Consider the following 12195-nt stretch of genomic DNA (forward strand, 5'->3'; position numbering starts at 1 on the left):
TACGTGTCACAGGGAAACCCCGAATCCAGCGCTGCCGCGAAAGCAGAACCAATGGACATCGGAGCCATCCAGGCCAGCCTGATGGCCACAGAGAAGGAATCACGCCGCAAACAAGGCCTATGCTTATATTGCGGCAAGAAAGGACACTACGTCCGAGAGTGCCCTGCTAAACCGAAAACCAGTCGATACCGAGGCAACAGGACGGTGACGGCTGTAGTGGACGTACCGGCGGAAAACTGACGGACTCCCGGAATGGTGAAGGGGCCTCTTGGAGTCACGTCTGTATCCCTTCTTTGTCGCGCACGGAGCAGGTGGGTCAGCAACACTTGTTCATCACAGTGTACATAGGCATTCGTACACAATGGCTCCCTGTGGTGGCCATGGTCGATTCCGGGGCCACTGGGCTCTTCATGGATCAGAAGGAAGCGCAGAGGCTGGGCATCTCTCTCATACCCAAAGAAGTACCCAAAGAAGTGTATGCAGTGGATGGGAGACAGTTGGTTACTGGACCTATTGGACATCACACGGGGGAACTCCCCGTTAAGTATGGGAAATGGCACGAGGAGAGAATCGACTTCAACATCATCCGAGCACCACAATATGGAGTGATATTGGGTTTGCCATGGCTCTAGAAGCACAACCATTCGGTCAATTGGACAACCCATGAACTGAAGATGACTTCTCAGCGTTGTTTACAGCGGTGTGGATTGAGGCACGGGTCTAACACTACCAACCAGGGCTCGGTTCACACGGTCGCCACCGCAGCAGAGAAAGAAGTCACACTTCCCCGCGTTTACCACAGCTATGGAGATGTCTTTGATGAGGTGCGTGCAGAGGTACTCCCTCCGCACAGAGTGTACGATTGCCAAATAGACCTGGTTCCTGGGGCATGCGTACCCAGCGGCAGGCTGTATGCCTTAACGGAGCCGGAAAACATTCATCTGCGTTTCTACCTTGACAAGCTTCTGGGGTTGGGTTTCATCAGGCCTTCCAAATCCCTGGCAGAATCGCCCGTCTTCTTCATTCCAAAAGCCAATGGAGAATTGAGGGCATGTGTAGACTTTAGGGCCTTGAACGCTATCACCGTTAAGAACAGATACCCCTTGCCCCTCATCAGCGTCTTACTGCAACAGGTGAAGAAAGCCAGGGTATACACCAAGCTCGACCTCAAGGGAGCCTACCATCTCGTGCGCATGAGGGAAGGCGACGAGTTGAAGACGGCGTTTAAGACCAGATTCGGCCTCTTCGAATACCTCGTCATGCCGTTCGGGCTCTGCAACGCCCCTGCGGCGTTTCAGTTTTTCCTCAATGAGGTGTTCCGTGATGTTCTGGATGTGTTCGTGGTGGTGTACATTGATGATATTCTCATCTACTCCGACACAGAAGAGGACCACGTCCAACACGTGACAGCAGTACTCAGGAAGCTTAGAGAGAACATGCTGTTCTGTAAGCTCAGCAAGTGTGACTGCCATGTCACGACCGTGGAGTTTCTTGGAGTGATGCTGAGCCTGAATGGGCAGGAGATGGCGGAACGCAAGATCAAGGCGGTAGAGGAATGGCCTGTCCCGCAAGGCATCAAGGATGTACAGAGCTTTATCGGGTTCGCTAACTTTTATCGGCGTTTTATCGAGGGGTTTTCGGGATTGGTGGCCCCAATCACACAATTGCTGCGGAAATCCCAGGAGTTCGCATGGAACCAAGAGGTGCAGGATGCCTTCGTGGCCCTGAAGAAAGCGTTCGGCACAGCCCCGGTACTAGCTCACCCCGATCCGGAATAACCGTATGTGGTGGAGGCGGACGCTTCGGAGGTTGCTCTGGGGGCCATCCTGTCCCAACGCCATCGGGATACAGGCTTTCTCCACCCTGTGGCCTTCATGTCCAGAAATCTAAACGACGCCGAATGTAACTACCACATCGCTGAGAAGGAGCTGCTGGCGATTAAAGATGCCTTCACAGAGTGGCGGCATCTGTTGATGTGTGCCAGGCATGTGGTCACTGTGTTCACGGACCACAGGAATCTACAGTTTATGACGGCAGCAAAACACCTCTCTCCCCGGCAGCTACAGTGGATGCTCTTCTTCTCCGGGTTCAACTTTCACATCACGTATAGGCCCGGGACAGAAAACAAGAAGGCAGATGCGCTTTCGCGTCAGTCCGCTACGGAAGAACCACAGTCTGTCACGCAACACTCCATCATCCACCCCAAGGTGGTGTTGGGGGTTATACAGCCGGATGCTTTTCTCAAGGGCATCCAGAGAGGGATCTGTTCCTTTACTTGGAAGAGGTGGCTCCTCAGCCATAGGGAATGGCAGGTCAGAGACGGGATACCAGTGAACGTTCGACGCTTGCTGATACCGACACCTCAACTCCGGAAACAGGCCTTCGCTTGGTGCCATGTGTCACCCTGTGCGGGTCATCTTGGGTTTGAGAAAACGGTGGCCAGCCTGGAGAGGCACTTCTGGTGGCCGGCCATGAGAGCGGATGTCAGGAAGTGGGGAGCGGAGTGTTCAACCTGTGCCACCATGAAATCAGATCACAGGCGCCCGCAAGGGCTTCTTCAACCCCTCCCTACACCAAGCCGACCGTGGGAGAACATATCCTTGGACTTCATCGTAGGTCTGCCCATGGATCAAGGGAACACGGCAATCCTGGTGGTGATCGACTACCTCACGAAAATGGGGCACTTCATCGCCTGCAAGCAGGTGCCGTCTGCGGGTCAATTGGCATCAATGTTATTGAGGAACGTGGTGAGACTTCATGGATTGCCTAACGTGATTGTGTCAGACAGAGGGTCTCAGTTCACCGCCCAGTTCTGGAAGACGTGGTGTTCGGCATTGCACGTCAAGTCTGCCCTGTCCATGAGCTACCACCCTCAGACGGACGGACAGACGGAGCGCCTGAACCAGTCACTCAAACAATACCTGCGGTGTTTTGTTGAGCAAGGGAAGGAAGAATGGGTGGATCTGTTATGGATAGCTGAAATAGCTTATAACAATGCCACGCATAGCTCCACCAAGGCTTCCCCTTTCTATGGCAATTACGGACACCACCCCAGGTTTTTGCCTTTTGTTCACCCCATCAGGGACGGCAGGATACCCGAAACCTCCAAGAGGGTCGCTCACATCAAAGAAATCCTGACGCATTCCAGAAAGTACTTGGATGCCGCCAAGGCTACATACAAAACCATGGCCGACAGGAAGAGGAGGCCGGGGCCCTTGTACAGGGTGGGTGAGTACGTCTGGGTCTCTACCAGAAACATGCGGTTTCGTAAACAAAGCTTATTCCATCCCAAATACATCGGCACTTACCGCATATCCAAGTGCGTGAGCCCCGTGAACGTGAGACTGCGTTTGCTGCAGCAACTACGAATACATCCCGTTTTCCACGTGTCATTGCTTAAACCTTCGTCGGTGCGGGCACGGGCGACTCCTGTGCCAGTATCGGTGAATTCGGAGGTGGAGTACGAGGTTGCTGGCATCTTGGGCTACAAGTGGCGTGGGGGCAAGTTGTGGTACCTGGTGGCATGGAAAGGTTACGACCCAGAAGAGCAATCATGGGAACCCGCAGCCGCTGTACATGCGCCCCGCTTGGTTTCCACATATCACAGAAGGAATCCGGCTGGTGCAGGTCCGGTAGGAAGGGGCTGATGGAGGGAGGATGTACTGTCATGGATTCCCTCGCCCATGCCATCCATGGGACACAATGCGATCCGGCACCACCACGAACGGCGCCGCCACAGGGGCGGGACTACAACTCCCAGAATGCCAAGCGGGAGGATCACGGACCGGAAACGCCTACAAAAGCGTACTCAGCGAGGACACTGCGTCGGATATTTTGGATCCCTTGCCGACATTGCCTACAGCCATAGGACCCGGTGCTTTTGCAATCCGTCATTTGGCAAAAGTCCAGAGGATACGGAAACGGAGGTAAGAGCGAACGGCTGCGCTCTGCCCCCGCATCGTGATACAGAGGTTATCTAGCTGAGACGCACACCACGGAGGTGTTTGCCGCGTCTCAGCTGAGAAGCCAATTGGGTGTTTTACAGTCGACTGGATACCTAGGTGAGATAGAGCGGCTGCTCTCCGCCTAACTTGTTGGTCCTCGGGCATCAGGTAGCTGGGACGCACACCTAGGCGGTGTATGCCGCGTCTCAGCTGAGGAGCTTGGGAGACTCTTGACATCATACAAACCGGAGCGGAGGAAACGGAGGTACGATCGAGCGGCTGCTCTCTGCCCCCGCTCCTTCCTTTATCAGAGTCCTCAGTACTACCAACAGAGACGCACACCACGGAGGTGTTTGCCGCGTCTCTGTAACGACACGAGAGTTAGAGCGCTGGTTCCTTACAGGTCTCCTGGGGTTAGCTCTTTACAAAGCGAGGTTGAGCGGCTGTTCCCTGACGCTGGTCACGAACTGTAAGGTTGAGTACCCGGCTGGGCACTCCCTAGTTCGTAACACAACTGAGGAGCACCTAAACAGGATTAGGAGCTTTCACACAGACAATATACCCTTAGCAGCTGTCGAACTGCATTTTCGGCCGTTTCTTAGCACTGTGCCCTCCGTTGGCGAACACCGGGACCGGTGTTCTTGTGGAGGACGGTAAGAATCCAGGTGCTGCTAACGGGTATCGTTGACTTTACTTTCTTTACATGTACTAAATGCTTTTCATTTCGGCTATTTCTGTTCTGTATTCTTATCCATTAAATACAGCCATAGCCAAGTCTAGTCGCCTCTCTTATTTGAACCGGGCCTTCCCCGATCCTGGGAACATCAGGTTGTTACACAGTATTGATGGATAAGCTTGCAGTTTGTTTCTTATATTGTGTTTATCTGAGTGGATAGGTTAAGGGAGATACAGTTTATAGTTCGAATGTTGGGCAACAGCACATGGGCTCATTAGAAATGCAAATGTTTACGTATCACTGAGCATATGACGCTCGATGTCCCTTGCAGATAGGCAGATCTCCTAAGCTGTAAATTATAGCAGACCCACTGATGGTTAAAGGGATTATAAACACCTGGCAATGCCTACGCAATGCAACTTAGTATTGTGAGGGGGCTCAATAACTGCCAACAGCGATGCTGGTTATTGAACTTCCTTAGGAGATACTAGGTGGATATTCCCTGCCTCCAAGAGATACACCTGATGGAGGAGGAGGCTAATAAGATAAAGAAAATCGAGAGGACTATGGTTCTCATCTAATTCTTCATCCTATGCCAGAGGAGTGTCCATATGGCTAGGGTCCCTTTCTGACATAATTCAGAAAAGGGGGTGGTGATGAACAGAGTGCCTGAATTAAGCAGACCACTCTTACCCAGTCCAAAGATCAGGGCTTGATCCATCACCGTTTTTTAGCTCACTGCACCATCCCAGCTCAGAACTTGGCTATATGCAAATTAGTCTGTTCCTGTCCCAGTGCATGATGGGAACAGGGCAAACCAAACTACCAAGCCAATTCTTGTACTGGGAAGGAAACAAGCTTCCGGGGACCGGTTTCTGCCATTTCAGGCGTCTTCGGCCCGGCTTGCTTGAATCCTGATGGTGCAATGAGCAAGGGACTCACATCTGAGTATACCCTTCCACGCTTATGGTGGACAAAATGATTCAGAAAAGGGGGTGGTGATGAACAGAGTGCCTGAATTAAGCAGACCACTCTTACCCAGTCCAAAGATCAGGGCTTGATCCATCACCGTTTTTTAGCTCACTGCACCATCCCAGCTCAGAACTTGGCTATATGCAAATTAGTCTGTTCCTGTCCCAGTGCATGATGGGAACAGGGCAAACCAAACTACCAAGCCAATTCTTGTACTGGGAAGGAAACAAGCTTCCGGGGACCGGTTTCTGCCATTTCAGGCGTCTTCGGCCCGGCTTGCTTGAATCCTGATGGTGCAATGAGCAAGGGACTCACATCTGAGTATACCCTTCCACGCTTATGGTGGACAAAATGATTCAGAAAAGGGGGTGGTGATGAACAGAGTGCCTGAATTAAGCAGACCACTCTTACCCAGTCCAAAGATCAGGGCTTGATCCATCACCGTTTTTTAGCTCACTGCACCATCCCAGCTCAGAACTTGGCTATATGCAAATTAGTCTGTTCCTGTCCCAGTGCATGATGGGAACAGGGCAAACCAAACTACCAAGCCAATTCTTGTACTGGGAAGGAAACAAGCTTCCGGGGACCGGTTTCTGCCATTTCAGGCGTCTTCGGCCCGGCTTGCTTGAATCCTGATGGTGCAATGAGCAAGGGACTCACATCTGAGTATACCCTTCCACGCTTATGGTGGACAAAATGATTCAGAAAAGGGGGTGGTGATGAACAGGATTCAAGCAAGCCGGGCCGAAGAGGCTGAAATGCCAGAAACCGGTCCCCGGTAGCTTGTCTCCTTTCTGGTGAAGAATTGGCTTGGTAGTTTGGTCTGCCCTGTTCCCATGATGCACTGGGCCAGGGACAGACTAATTTGCATATAGCCAGGTTCTGAGCTGGGATGGGGCAGTGAGATAAATAACGGTGATGGATCAAGCCCTGATCTTTGGACTGGGTAAGAGTGGTCTGCTTAATTCAGACACTCTGTTCATCACCACCCCCTTTTCTGAATCGTTTTTGGCCACTATAGGTGTGGCAGGGTATACTCAGACATGAGTCCCTTTCTCATTGCTCCATCAGGATTCAAGCAAGCCGGGCCGAAGAGGCTGAAATGCCAGAAACCGGTCCCCGGTAGCTTGTCTCCTTTCTGGTGAAGAATTGGCTTGGTAGTTTGGTCTGCCCTGTTCCCATGATGCACTGGGCCAGGGACAGACTAATTTGCATATAGCCAGGTTCTGAGCTGGGATGGGGCAGTGAGATAAATAACGGTGATGGATCAAGCCCTGATCTTTGGACTGGGTAAGAGTGGTCTGCTTAATTCAGACACTCTGTTCATCACCACCCCCTTTTCTGAATCGTTTTTGGCCACTATAGGTGTGGCAGGGTATACTCAGACATGAGTCCCTTTCTCACTGCTCCATCAGGATTCAAGCAAGCCGGGCCGAAGAGGCTGAAATGCCACAAACCGGTCCCCGGTAGCTTGTCTCCTTTCTGGTGAAGAATTGGCTTGGTAGTTTGGTCTGCCCTGTTCCCATGATGCACTGGGCCAGGGACAGACTAATTTGCATATAGCCAGGTTCTGAGCTGGGATGGGGCAGTGAGATAAATAACGGTGATGGATCAAGCCCTGATCTTTGGACTGGGTAAGAGTGGTCTGCTTAATTCAGACACTCTGTTCATCACCACCCCCTTTTCTGAATCCCTTTCTGACATAGGTACTCAGAGGCAGATATTAACAGTAGGTATATATTGTTACATGGTGAACTAGATGGGAGGGACATATGTCTCCTTAATATATATGAAACGAATACAGATGACCAGTCTTTTTTCCTGACTGTACAAACTCTGCTGGCACAATACATGGGACATAGCCATAGGCCAGGTGGGAGACTCTAATTATGCCCTGTACAGCAATTTAGTAAGTCGCCACCGTTACACACCACTAAACCAGCCATGACTGAGACACTGAAAGTAGTCATGACTAACCTAGGCTGTTTCAACCTCTGGAGATGCATGCAGCCAATGGACCGAGAGTACTCATGTCACTCCACTACGCACAATACCTACAACCACTTAGGCCATTTTATAACATTTGAACTAGCTTCATCTCGGGCACTCAGGATGGATTACCTGACCAGAATTTTGTCTAACCACTCCCCATTACTGTTATTATAAAATATTTATAGAGTGAACAGCTACCCATGTGCGGGCTTCCCGGCGCTGGCAGCAACACAGTGAGGACATGTGGGAGGTTTTACTCATCCTGCTTGAAAAGGTAAGTTTTCAGCTGTTTCCTAAAGCTGAGTACATTTTGGTCTGATCTTCAATAAATAAGAAGAGTGTTCCAGAGTTTTGAGAGAAAGTAACTGAAGGACCGGCCACCCCTCTTGCTCTACTGACTCTGGGAACGGTTAACAGAGAGAGTTTGATCTCAAATCTCTAAAGGAAGTGTAGGGAGTGACAAGATGTTGAAGAACATGTATTCCCTGAGAGTACTTAACCCTGAGAGCAATATAGAGGGCCTTAAGTTTTACTCTCGTTCATTGGTTGCCAATAAAGTTACACCAAGGCTGCTCGTGCAGATTGCGTTTTAGACCGTTCTGACAATGGCCTGGCTGCAGCATTCTGGGCAACTTGCAGCTTTCTAATAACATATGAGGGGCTGCCAAGGTAGAGTGAATTGCTGTTGTCCAGTTGGGAGAGTATCAATCCCTGGACCACTGTTCTCCAAGACTCCATAGGAAGCCATTAGTGTTTCTTCCAAAGAGACCTCATAAGTACCTGACACATTTTTTACTTGAGCAACCATCATCAGGTCTTTGTCTAGGGCGACACCATTACTTCGGACTTGGGGGGGCAACTACGGTGGGCATAGAAATTGGTCCCAGAGTGCTGGATTGTTTCCTGTCACCAATTCCTCAGTCTTGTCCCCATTTAACTTGAGACAGCAGGAGGCCATCCATCGCATGTCTATGACGCTGGTGCAGCTCATTAAGATATACCCATGCAGAATGGCTGCCTGCCCATGACGTAGGGAAAAAAGGCACCATATATTTGCATCAGGTGTGATCATGTGCTCGTGTAGCGCCACTGGGTTACTGAGTTGGAACCCCTAAACATAGTCACTAGAATAACATTCAGTTTGTCCCCCGAAAGCTGTTTTTTGGAGACTTATAGGTAAGCCAAAAAAGAGAGAAATACAATACAAATTTCTCCAATAAGTGCTGGTACTGGCAAAAAGATGCATGGTGAAATGGTCGATGAATGCCCTAATATTGATGCATGGCTCTGGGACACGAAGGAGTAAGCACTAGCAGAGGAGGCGCACCTTAAGCTGGCTAGAAAAGACAACAGGGTTGCAGAGTCTCGGGAGCATTGTTGAATGCCTTGAGTTCTCCTGAGCCTCCATATAGGATGTAACCGCCATCCAGTTCACTAGCTGATGGCAAGGAGTAAAATGTGATTGGCGAATGTAAAAAAAGGGAGAAACTGAGCCTAACTCGCCCAATAACTAGAACATACCTGGGGTTAATACCCAGAACCTAGGGGGAGGTAGAAAACAGAACAAGGACATTGCTGAATGTACAATAAGTGGCTTCGAATCATCATTGTTAGATTGTGGTTTTATCTGCTGGTGGTGCATCTCTGACTTGTAACTTGAGCTGCCATTTCTTTCGTTCTTGTTTCTTTTGTTTAACACAAAACCAAAAGGAAATATAAAACAAAAAAAGGAAGCAACGTACTTCCACTTGACACAAGACTGCCCAGAGTGACTGACTGATGGAAAGGTTCATAGAAGAATAAAAGAGGGCTTGTAAACTCAACTGATGCTATTACCACACAGGTGTATCCTGGGTATAGAAGCCTGTTGCACCAAAAATAAAATAAAGCAGCATTTGACATACTCTTCCACACATAAAGGCATGTAGCTATCCACTAATAAAACCCTGAAGCACAAAAGCCCTGATTACGTAAGTGTGGGTAGGTTTTTTATTTTTCTAAATTGGTGTACAAAATGTGTCTTGAGTTTTCACTTCATTACTGTTTGTGTGGTGCTTAAATAATTAAAACATTGCCTTTAAGGTAAGCCTGATTGCTTTTGTGCCAAGCTACAAGAGGGTTAAGCACAGGTTAGTTTGGGGTTTGCTTGTGTTTCACCCTGACAAGAAATGCTGTTGCTGCTTGAGCAGAGTTCCGCCCTCCTCAACAAGTAACTCAATTTCCAACAAATATAATCATACCTTGTAATCAATCCATGGTGAGATGAATAAAGGAAGGGGAGATACCCTAAATGCAAATTCCCGAGACTGACTTCTTGATGAGCTCCTAGCAATCACCCACCTCCCGGCCTCTTTTCATCTTTACCCTAAAAAAAACACTGCTCACTCCAGGACGAGCCCAAAATCAACACTGTGGAACAATCCTTGACAGTGTTTAACTGCAATATTTTGCAGCAATATTTATTTTATCTTTCTTAAATAGTATCTCTTGTTGTTGTGTTCTTCACCCACCTACTAACAGCTGCTAAATTTGTCCATATATTCTCATAAGTGTGTCATGTGCATGCTTGCAATATTTTCTATCTCATCTCTGGTAGATATGCTTTCAATTGTAAATAAATAATAATTTAACAAAAACACCTCTTGCATTGCGCCACTTACATTCCATTCTTGCTATTTTCTTTTGTACCCTGATGACGTAATCAGAATAGAACTTGGACACCGCCCTCGACATGACACTCCCACACTCAAAGTTCCTGATGATTTGTATCACGCCAAGTTCGACATTGTGCCACTGCTCTGTAGCTAGATTCACACAATAAAAGCTGGTATGCGCTCCCTATCGCCATATCCACTCACTTTACGGGATTCTCAATAGGCGAAGAATGCCCTATTAAGACTCAAAGCCCAAGCAGACACAGCATTAAACGAAGTACATCCTAGAATGTTTATTGCTAGTGGTGCATGACCACGAACAGAGATTAGTTCTTTTCTCTTCACAAAAGGCCCCTTTAAAAGTTTGATACATAGTTGTGTTACAACTGCCAATTTCTTGAATAATGGATTTGTTTCTTTGACTATATTACATGCTCTCTAGAAATCTGAATAGCAGGGGTTGATTTTATATTTTTGAATGTTAAAAGGTTCAATTCTCCCCAGAAAAAACACAGATTTATACTCTGTTAAACCACCAGATTGCCAATGCTAATATGCTTTAGACGATCGCACCACAAGCAGCAGCACAGGCCTTAAAGAGTAAACAAAGACAAACTCTTTCATTTACTTTTGTTGGTAGTTGTGTTTTTGGTGTTGTATCAAACAGCCATGTAAATAGACATATGTCTTTTCTCTCCCATTGTGCGGATTCTGCCCATTAAACCACAGCTCTTAAATAAACTACAATACAGTATGGAGGGTTTGAGGTGTCCATTGTGTTTTTTTACTCTGCTTCCTTCAGCACCTCTGCTGAACGTTTTTGGAGAGGTTGAACATCCTCTTCTTCTTGTGCATTCGATCGCACCTCAGGCACTACCACGCTTCGACTTGAGGCATCATCGCATGTACAGCCCTCTCTGGCATCTGCTCTCCTTTTGGTCACAAACCTTGCAGGGCACCATCCTGGCTTCTTCTTGTCTGGGTGTAGGATGAAGAATTCCAAAATGATGAAACCGCTGGTGCCATGTTTTGCATTTTTATTGTTGGAGCCGGGCGCACGCACCTATTAAAAGGTGCACCCGGTGCAAACAATGAAAGTGCGCCCTATTACGCTGAATGCGTTGCCCCCAGGGCAGCCGCGAACTTGCGCTGGCCTCAGGGCAGCGCATTCATGTGAAAACACGGAGTGGCTGCTTGCAGCCGCACCGTATTTTGACAGTGCAGGTGGCACCCACCTGCATTTTACAGGGGATTAGAGATCCCCTTGTAGGCGGATGCAGTCAGTGACTGCACCTGTCTGCAATGGCTTTCCCACCTCCAGAGGGCTGCTCTCAGGGGGCCCACTCACAGTGTATCCCAGCCGCGGTCGGTAGTGGGTGTACCTGCAGGGCGGTGACGTGGGGAGGGGGAGGGGCAGGGTGGGAGGTAGTAATGTATGGATTACAGAGCTTTACAGGTAAGTAAACATATAAGTAAATAAAACGAATTTCGTTGCATGCACTGCATCCCCAAATGCGATGCAGTGCGCGCAACGAAATTCGTTTTATTTATTTAAATGTTTACTTACCTGTAAAGCTCTGTAATCCATACATTACTATCTCCCATCCTGCCCCTCCCCCTCCCCATGTCACCGCCCTGCAGGTACACCCACTACCGACCGCGGCTGGTGTATCCCCTTGAGAGCTTCTTTCCCTCTGCGCCCACGTCATTAATACGGTGCAGGTGCAGAGGCAAAGTAATTCCCTCATTTGCGTAGGGCACGCCCTCATGCAAACGAGGGAACACCCACTGAAGGTAGCGCTAACACTTTAAGTGCACCAGCGCAATCGGTATTACTGAAGGGGCCGGACAAGCGTCTGCACCCCTTCTGTAATGCCAAAGTGCCCCGGGGGTGCGCAAAGCGGGCGCAAACGCCCATTGCGCGCCCGGGGTACGTAATGTAATAGGGCCCTTGGTG

General features: G+C 49.1%; 1 protein-coding gene across 1 annotated transcript in view; it reads right to left on the bottom strand.

Moving 5' to 3' along the window:
• ESPN (espin) overlaps positions 1-12195 on the bottom strand; it is a 926204-nt gene that overhangs the window by 263554 nt on the left and 650455 nt on the right. The window lies entirely within an intron of this gene.

This window comes from Lissotriton helveticus, chromosome 5_1, assembly GCF_964261635.1.
Source record: "Lissotriton helveticus chromosome 5_1, aLisHel1.1, whole genome shotgun sequence".
In the NCBI taxonomy this organism is placed as follows: domain Eukaryota; kingdom Metazoa; phylum Chordata; class Amphibia; order Caudata; family Salamandridae; genus Lissotriton; species Lissotriton helveticus.